Below are 9,036 nucleotides of genomic sequence, written 5' to 3' on the forward strand. Positions count from 1 at the left end.
AAAGCCCTAACCCCCAGTACTTCAGAACGTGAATGTATTTTGGAGCAAGGGCCTTAAATTAGGTAACTAAGTTAGCCCTGGCCAGTTTGGATCAGCAGTTAGAGCATTGGCCTGTAGACCAAAGAGCTGCAGGTTTGATTCCGGTCAAGAGCATGTATCTCAGTTGCAGTTTGTCCTTGGCCCTGGTCAGGGTTGTGCATGAGGCAACCAGTCAAAGTTTCTCTCTCTCTCTTTTTTTATCCTCACCCAAGGACATTTTTCCATTTTTTGTTCAGATAGAGGGAGAGGGAGAGAGAGGAAGAGAAAGAAAGAAAACATTGACGTGAAAGGGACACATCGAGTGGCTGCCTCTTGTATGACCTAACCAGGGCCGGGGACAAACTGCAACCGAGGTATGTGCCCTTAGCAGAAACCAAACCCAGGTCTCTCTGGACTGCAGGCCAATGCTCTAACCGCTGAGCAAAACTAGCCAGGGCTGTTTCTCTCTCTCTCTTTTAAGATAAATAGAAAAATGTCCTCAGGAAAGGACTGAAAAAACAAAAGAGGTGCCCTGGCCAGTTTGGCTCAGCGGTTAGAGCGTCGGCCTGCGGTCCTGAGAGACCCGGCTTCAGTTCCCGCTAGGGGCGCGTACCTCGGTTGCAGTTTGTCCCCGGCCCTGGTCGGTTGTGCGGGTGGCAGCCACTCGATGTGTTCCTTTCACATCGATGTTTCTCTCTCTCTATCTGTTCCTCTCTCTCCCTCCCACTCTACCTGAACAAAAAATGGAAAAATGTCCTCCGGTGAGGGAAAAAAACAAAAGAGGTAACTAAGTTAAAATAAGGCTGTTAGGTGTCCACATTAGAAGAGATTAGAATGCACAGGGAGGCACCAGGGGGCATCCCATACACAGAGGGACAACCATGTAAAGAGGCATCAGGAGGATGGCCATTTGCAAGCCAAGAAGAGGCCTCAGTGGACCGGACCCTGATGACACCTGATCTTGGACTTCTAACCTCCAGAACTGTGAGAAAATATATTTCTGTTGTGTAAGCCCCTAGTCTGTGGAATTTTGTTATGGCAGACTGAGCAGACGAATACAGAGGAAGTTCCTGATTAAAACTCATTAAACCAGGAGGGGGTTCAGAGAGCTTCTGGGCTGGTGAACGTGGCGGTGCTGGAAGAGTGTCACCCTGAGAGGCCATGGAGGCTCTGCACCCTTCCCCATGCCTTACCTATGCACCTCTTCCACTTGGCTGCTCCGAGTCACATCCTTTCAGAATAAGTCAGTGACCTACCAAGTAAAATGTGTCTCTGAGTTCTGTGAGCTGCTCTAGCAAATTAATCAATCCCAAGAAGGAGGTCATTGGAACCTCCACTTTATCACCCATTAGAAATACAGGTGACAACCTGAAGTTACAATTAGCATCTGAAGTTGGGAGTGGGTACAGTGTTGTAGGACTGAGTCCTTCATCTTCAGGTAGACAGTGTCAGAGTGAGCTGAACTGGAGGACACCCAGCTGGTGCCGGAGAAGCGTTGGTGGGTGGAAAGATCCCCAGGTTGGAGTTGGGTGCAGACCCTTCTTCATGCTTCATTTTTGGAGTTGGTTTATGTCAGTATTGTTTGGAAAGTGGAAATTTAAAGAAGCCAGGTTTAGGGGATGACAACATGAATGATCAAAACAACAGTTGTGTGGTTTTTTTTGGTTTGTGTTTTCTAATTTGCTTTCTCTTACTCACAGATTATCATTCAAATGAATGAATCAAATAGTTGTTTTCATTTTATATAAAAATAAAAAGTAAATATCCAATCTAACAACATAACTAAAGCAGTACTATATTTTATAATTAAATTATAAACTTAAGAAGTGGAATAATCTATCGGTGTAAGAGGAAAACCCACTCTTTAATTTAGAAAATAACAGGAAATCCCCTGTGATAAATGCAGTGTTTGAGGAGCATGCTGAATTCCCGGGAGCCAGTAAAAGTGTCGGGTGCCTCACAGTTTTCCAGAGATGGAGTCCGCAGTTCTGGGGCAGGTGCTGTGTTCTTTCTTAACATTTAGATGCCAAAAAAGAAGAGGCTCAGCAGTTCTTTCCTTCCAACTGGAATAAGAGTTATTCTCATATTAACAAGTAGTTTTGCTAGCAATAGACACTCCAAAGAAAATAAAGATCTTTTATGTAAGGAGGCCATCAAAACAAAAAGATCCATTCAAGAGAAATTAGCGCAAATTTCAGCAACTGCTGAAACTGTCAGCCAAGTCCAGCAGGAAGTACAAACAGTATTTTCCATTTCAGAGAAATACATCTATCTCAATGATTATTCATCAGGACACAAGCCAGGCGACTCGAAAATATTTTTTTATAGAGGATAGCATAAGGGGAATTCCACGTAGAAACCTAGCCCAGAGACCAGTAATCATAGGTCCTGGCACTTCAACTAGATGTTTTAAGCCATCACAGGAATAACTTGGGATATTACAAAGAGGAAGTTTATGCACCTGGAAAAGACTAAATAAACCTGGAGAATGTAGTGATCCTGTGTGCGCCGTCCTCGGTTCCTTAAATTTGGTTCACTTGAGAAGCCTGTCAACTAACAATGGGCAGGGCTGGGCAGGGCTGTCCAGGGGAATCTAAATCCACATCATCAGCCCTCAGGACCCCTTGAGGACTGGAACATCGTCTAGCTCATCCCCAAGGACTCCTCCTAGTAGGTGATCAAGATGTGTTTCTTTAATTAAATTACATTAAATCAAATGGTATTTACCAAAGTTATGATTTCATTTAGAAAAGGACAAAAATTAATAATGGCAATCTTCCTGTAGTTTTTTTTTTTATTTATCCTCATCTGAGGACATTTTCACATTCCTCCCCAAATAGAGTGAGAGGGAGAAAGAGAGAGAAATAGAAACATCAATGTAAGAGAGACACATTGACTGGCTGCCACCCACATGACCCCAACTGGGACCAGAGACAAACTGCAACTGAGGTACATGCCCTTAGCGGGAACTGAACCCAGGTCTCTCTGGACCATGGACCAATGCTCTAACCACTGAGCAAAACTGAGCAGGACCCTGTAGTTTTTATTTGATCAACTTGGGAAGCTCTTTTTATTTTGCATATGCCCCTATTTCTTTCCTCTACTAAACACCAACATCTTGAGAAACAAAAACATGTCTCATTTGTCTTCTTACTCTCACTCTAGCATAGTAAGAGTTCAATTCTGCTTTTTTTTTTATCCTCACTCAAGGACATCCCTCCATTTTTTGTTCAGACAGAGTGGCAGGGAGAGAGAGGAAGAGAGAAAGAGAGCGAAACATCGACGTAAAAGGGACACATCGAGTGGCTGCCACCCACATGACCAACTAGGGCTGGGGACAAACTGCAACCGAGGTACGTGCCCCTGGCAGGAACCAAGCCCGAGTCTCTCTGGAGCACAGACCGATGCTCCAACTACTAAGCCAAACCGGCCAGGGCCAGTTCTGCTTTTTAAATGAATGAATGAATGAATGAATGAATGAATGAATGAATGAATGAATGATTTTTTACATTCTCTTTTATTAGAAATGATAACTGCAGAATATTTATTTAAAGAAATATGCCCAGCTGGTGTGGCTTAGTGCACGGGTTGAGCGTCGACCTGTGCACCAAGAGGTTGCTAGTTCAATTCCTGGTCAGGACACATGTCCAGGTTGTAGGCCCAATTGCCAGTGGGGGGCATGCAGGAGGCGGCCAATCAATGTTCTCTCTCATGGATGTTTCGATCTCTTTCTTCCTCTCCCTTCCTCTCTCTCTAAAATCAATAAAGAAAAAAAAAACTTTTTTTTTAAATTTAAAGAAATAATGGCTCCACAACACAAATAATACACCCAGCCCTGGCTGGTTTGGCTTAGCGGTAGAATGTTGGCCCACAGACCAGAGTCTCGAGTTTGATTCTGGAAAGGGCACGTACCTCGGTTGTGGTTCAGTCCCTGACCCTGGTCAGGGTCGTGCGGGAGGCAACCAATCGATATGTCTCTCTCACATTGATGTTTCTCTTTCTCTCTCTCTCCCCCACTCTATCTGAAGATAAATGGGAAAAAGTATCCTCGGGTGAGGATTTAAATAAACAATAAAAATTAAAAATATAAAACCCAATACAGGGGATGGGATAACAATACATAGACAAAATAAAGTAAGCATGCATGTCTTAACTCTGTCTGATACAAATTTAAAATCTAAAACAGATATTCTGGGATCAACTAAAATGCAAAGAACCAATGGAATAATATTAATAATCAACAAAGTATGTGCCTCAACATAGCGTCCAAGCTCCATGAGTTTAGTATTATTACGAGACAGCATAACCCAGACCAGAGAAAGCATTTAAATCCTCAGTGCAAAGCAAATGGCAAAGATAAGCAGTGATGAAAGGGACATACAGTGATGATAATTTTGCTGTAGCTGCCACCCTAACCCCAACAGCTCGTTTTCATCACTGACTCCTGAATTTCCATCAACTTGGGGAAGATAATAAGAAATCCTTTTTTTAAAGTTCTTCACAGTCCGGCAATCGTGGTGTGAATCCTTGCAATACCCTAAGCAGGAGACATCACTAATCTTGTATAGATGAGGAAGTCAAGGCCCAGGAATTAACTAACTTGGATCCAGTTCTATCTGACCCCAAAGCCCATGTTGTTGTTTATAACTGAGATATAATTACTTATAACGTTGTATAAGTTTAAGGTGTACAACATGTTGACTTGTTCATTTATATATCACATTATGATTACCACCATAGTGCTAGCTAACACCTCTGTCACATCACATAATTATCATTTCCTTTTTGTGGTGGAAACAATTAAGATCTAGTCTCTTAGCAACTTTGAAGTTTATAATATTGTATTGTTGACTATAATCATTATGCTGCACATTAGATCTCCAGGACTTATTTATCTACTGGTTGCAAGTTTGTACCCTTTGACTAACATCTTCTCAGTCCCATCATCCTCCAGCCCCTAGTAACTACCATTCTATTTTCTGTTTCTATGAGTACAGCTTTTTTAGATCCCACATATAAGTGAGATCATACAGTATTTGTCTTTCTCTGCCTGACTTATCTTTCTTAGCTTAATGCCCTCAAGGGCCATCTGGGTTGTTGCAAACGAATTCCCTTGTTTCTCATGGCTAAATAATATTCCTCTGTGTGTGTGTGTCTGTGTGTGTGCGTGTGTATATATTCACAACTTTTTCATCCATTCATCTTTTTTTTTTAAACCCTCACCCAAGGAATTTTTTTTTTAATTCATCGGTAGAGTGAAAGGAAGAGAGAGAGAGAGAGAGAGAGAAAGAGAAACATCCATGTGAGAAAGACATATGGATGGTTGCCTCCCACACAATCCCGACCAGGGCCGGGCTGAACCACAATGGGGGTACCTGCCCTTGACCAGACTAGAACCCACAACTCTTTGGTCCACAGGCCGACGCTCTAACTGCTGAGCCAAACCAGCCAGGGTAAATCTACTAGTTCTAATGTCCAGTTCAGTATGTTTTCCACAGCACACCTCTTTCTCATGCTATATTGCTCCTTTCCAAATACACTCCCACCCCTCTTCATAAGGTGACTTCATCTGACTGGTCATGGTGAGGTTAGGCCGATTCTACTCTCTGCCACCTGAGCACTAGTGCTGTTCCCTCAGGGGATTGCACCAAGCCCCGTGCTGCCTTTGAAACTGCACCGATTGCCAGAACTTGACATCCACTACTGCTCTCCTGCTGCAGACATGTCCCCTCCCCCTATGTTCCACACATGCACACGCACCCAACTATCCCAACTGCTTAGTAATTTACACTCCCGATTCTTGTTCACATCTCCCTTGTATATTTCCTCACTTCCTAGGTCAGCACTTACAAAGTCCACAGCGCCAAAGGACGCCTTTTTTTTTTTTTTAAATCTTTATTGTTGAATGTAGAATGTGTTAACAGATGTTCCTCATTTTTTCCCCATTGACCCCCTCCTCCCCACTCCCACCCACCTCCCACCTTTTCCCACACTATTGTCTGTGTCCATTGGTTATGCATATAAGTTCTTTGGTTTATTCCCACCCCCCAACCCTTTTCCCTTTGAGGTTTGTAGCAATAAATTTGTACTTCTTAATCCCTTCATCTTTTTCACCCATTCCCCCAACCCCCTCCTATCTGGCAACCAACAAAAACATTCTCTGTATCTATGAGAATGTTTCTGTTCTGCCTGTTCATTTTGTTTGTAGATTCCATTGTCGATAGATAGGTATTCATTGATATTTTGTTTGTTCATATATTTTATCTTTTCCTTCAAAAAGACCCTTCATTATTTCATATAATAATGGTTTGGTGGTGATGAACTCCTTTAACTTTTTCTTGTCTGGGAAACTCTTTATATGTCCATCGATTCTAAATGACAGTTTTGCAGGATAGAGTAATCTTGGTTGTAGGTTCTTGCTTTTCATCACTCTGAATATTTGTTGCCACTCCCTTCTGGCCTGCAAAGTTTCTTTTGAGAAATCAGCTGACAGCCTTATGGGAACTCCCTTGTAGGTAACTAGCTGCCTTTCTCTTGCTGCTTTTAAGATTCTCTCTTTGTCTTGAACCTTTTGCATTTTGATGATGATGTGTCTTGGTGTGGGCCTCTTGGGGTTCATCTTGTTTAGGACTCTCTGTGCTTTCTGGACTTGTATGTCTGTTTCCTTCACCAAGTTAGGAAAGTTTTCTGCCATTATTATTTCAAACAGGTTTTCAATTTCTTGTTCTCTCTCTTCTCCTTCTGGCACCCCCAAGATGCGAATGTTGACACACCTGAAGTTGTCCCAGAGGCTCCTCACACTGTCCTCATTTTTTTGGATTCTTTTTTCTTTTTGCTGTTCTGATTGGGCATTTTTTGCTTTCTTATATTCCAAATCGATGGTTTACTTGTTGGATTTACGTACTCTACTATTGAATCTGTGTAAATTATTCTTTATTTCAGTTAATGCCTCCTTCATTTCTGACTGTGCATCCATCATTTCTGACTGTGCATCCATCATTTCTGACTGGTCCTTTTTTATGCTCTTGAGGCCCTCACTAAGTTCGCTGAGGTTCTCACTAAGTTCATTGAGCATCCTTATAAGCAGTATTTTGAACTCAGCATCTGTTAGGTTGCTTATCTCCATTTTGCTTAGTTCTTTTATTGGGGTTTTGTTCTGTTCTTTCATTTGGGACCTGTTTCTTTGTCTTCTCATTTTGGCTGCCTTCCTGTGTTTGTTTCTGTGTATTACTTAATGAGAGGTATGGGGCTAGCTGATACCAGATGCTGCTTGTTTGAAAGAATTTAGGAAAACCTGAAGCAGGATCCAAGACAGGCCAATCCTATGGTTAAGCAAGTGGCAACAGCTTGGGTGGGCCTGAAAGTTGGGTGGGGCGGGGCCTCAGGGAGTCAGCAGGGCGGGGCTACCAGTGTGAGCCAGGTTACTGGAGTCCCAGATATGGGGCTGTCTGCCGCCCCCGGGAAGGGCTCACCAAAGGAACAAAGGCCTCTGACAGCACGTTTGTCCCGGAGAAAGCCGCCTCTCCAGCCCTCGCTCCAGTGCCAAACAGCTCAGTTCTTCCCTGTATTTCTCTGGTGCCCCTCGAGCTGCCTCCCCTCCGAGCTTAGAGGGAGAGAGTCCGATAAGTCCGTGCGCGGGCCCTTTAAGGAGCTGCCTGGGGCTCCAGCCGCTTCAGCTTCCCTGAGCCTCAGTTCCTGCTGGTTTTTCCAGCCAGAAGTTATGGGGACTTCTCTTCCTGGCACTGGAACCCTGAACGGGGCACCTGGTGTGGGACGGGGACCCCTCAGTCCTCAGGGAGGACCTTCCCAGCCGAGGGAGCCTCCTGATTTTTATCCGCCACACGTGGGTGTGGGACCAGCCCGTGGCCTCTGCCCCTCGCGCCTCCGCCCCTCCTACCAGTCTGGATGTGGCTGCTGCTTTAATTCCGTAGTTGTAGGACTTCCATTCAGCTTGATTTCAGGCTGTTTTGAATGATGGTTGTTCTGTAGTTTAGTTGTAACTTTGATGTGGTTGTGGGAGGACGTGATACAGCATTTACCTACCCGCCATCTTGACCGGAAGTCCCAAAGGACGCCTTCTTTAAAGACATGGACTACATCTGCATTTTCCACACCTACTGGCTGGGGAAGAAGTGGTGCATCTCCTACAGCTTCAGGAGCACCTGCTACTTTTTCATCATGGTGGAATGCAGCGACAAAGACCTGCACCCCGGTGTACCAGGGCTCATGCACAGGCCATGACAGATCTCATTACACTGATGGGTTGCTTGGTGGACAGGAAGGGGAAAATCCTCATCCCCTGCAAAGTGAGGCTGTGGCACCCTTGACAGAGGAGCTGGGGCTCTATAAGGACATCGACTTTGACCTGGAGGAGTATGCCAAGGATGTGCAGACCCTGCTGCATGACTGCAAAAAAGACGTCCTGATGCCCAGGTGGCAGTACTCGTCCCTCTTCCTCTGCAGGCTGGAAGGTGCCTTCTCTGGCTCGGGGACTGACACCATGATTCCTAGGAAAGTGGTCGGCAAGTTCTCTATCAGGCTTGTGCCCAACATGACTCCTGAGGTCGTCAGCGAGCAGGTTATAAGTACTTGACTAAGGTTTGCTGAGCTTCAGGGCCCTAACAAGTTTAAGGTGTACATGGGCCATAGTGGGAAGCCCCAGGTATCCAATCTCAACCACCCTCACTACATGGCTGAGAGAAAGCCCTGAAAACAGGCTTTCTAACCCTCCAAACCGGAACCTACCTGGAAGGATCTTGTGGTCTGTCTGCTGATAAATAAAAAGTACAAATAAAAATAAAAGGAAAAAAGAAGAAGAAGAAGAAGTCCATGGTGCCCATAGTCAAGCAAACATTAGAATTTAAAAAGAATATATATAAGTAGTAGAACTTCAGTTCATGGAAATATGGTGTGGACAAGACAGCCTGAAACCTTCATACTAAAAGTACTAGGTCAAAAAATACAATCACCCTTTTTGTGCATCAGTGCACTTAGAGGTAAATTTCTGAAAGGAGCTCA

The 9,036-nt window shown here is 44.2% G+C and overlaps 1 pseudogene; it reads left to right on the plus strand.

Annotated features, from left to right (window-relative positions):
* Positions 1-1,936: 1,936 nt before the first annotated feature.
* On the plus strand, positions 1,937-8,728 carry LOC118643215 (annotated as a pseudogene).
* Positions 8,729-9,036: the final 308 nt, after the last annotated feature.

Source organism: Molossus molossus, unplaced genomic scaffold, assembly GCF_014108415.1.
Source record: "Molossus molossus isolate mMolMol1 unplaced genomic scaffold, mMolMol1.p scaffold_m16_p_32, whole genome shotgun sequence".
NCBI lineage: Eukaryota > Metazoa > Chordata > Mammalia > Chiroptera > Molossidae > Molossus > Molossus molossus.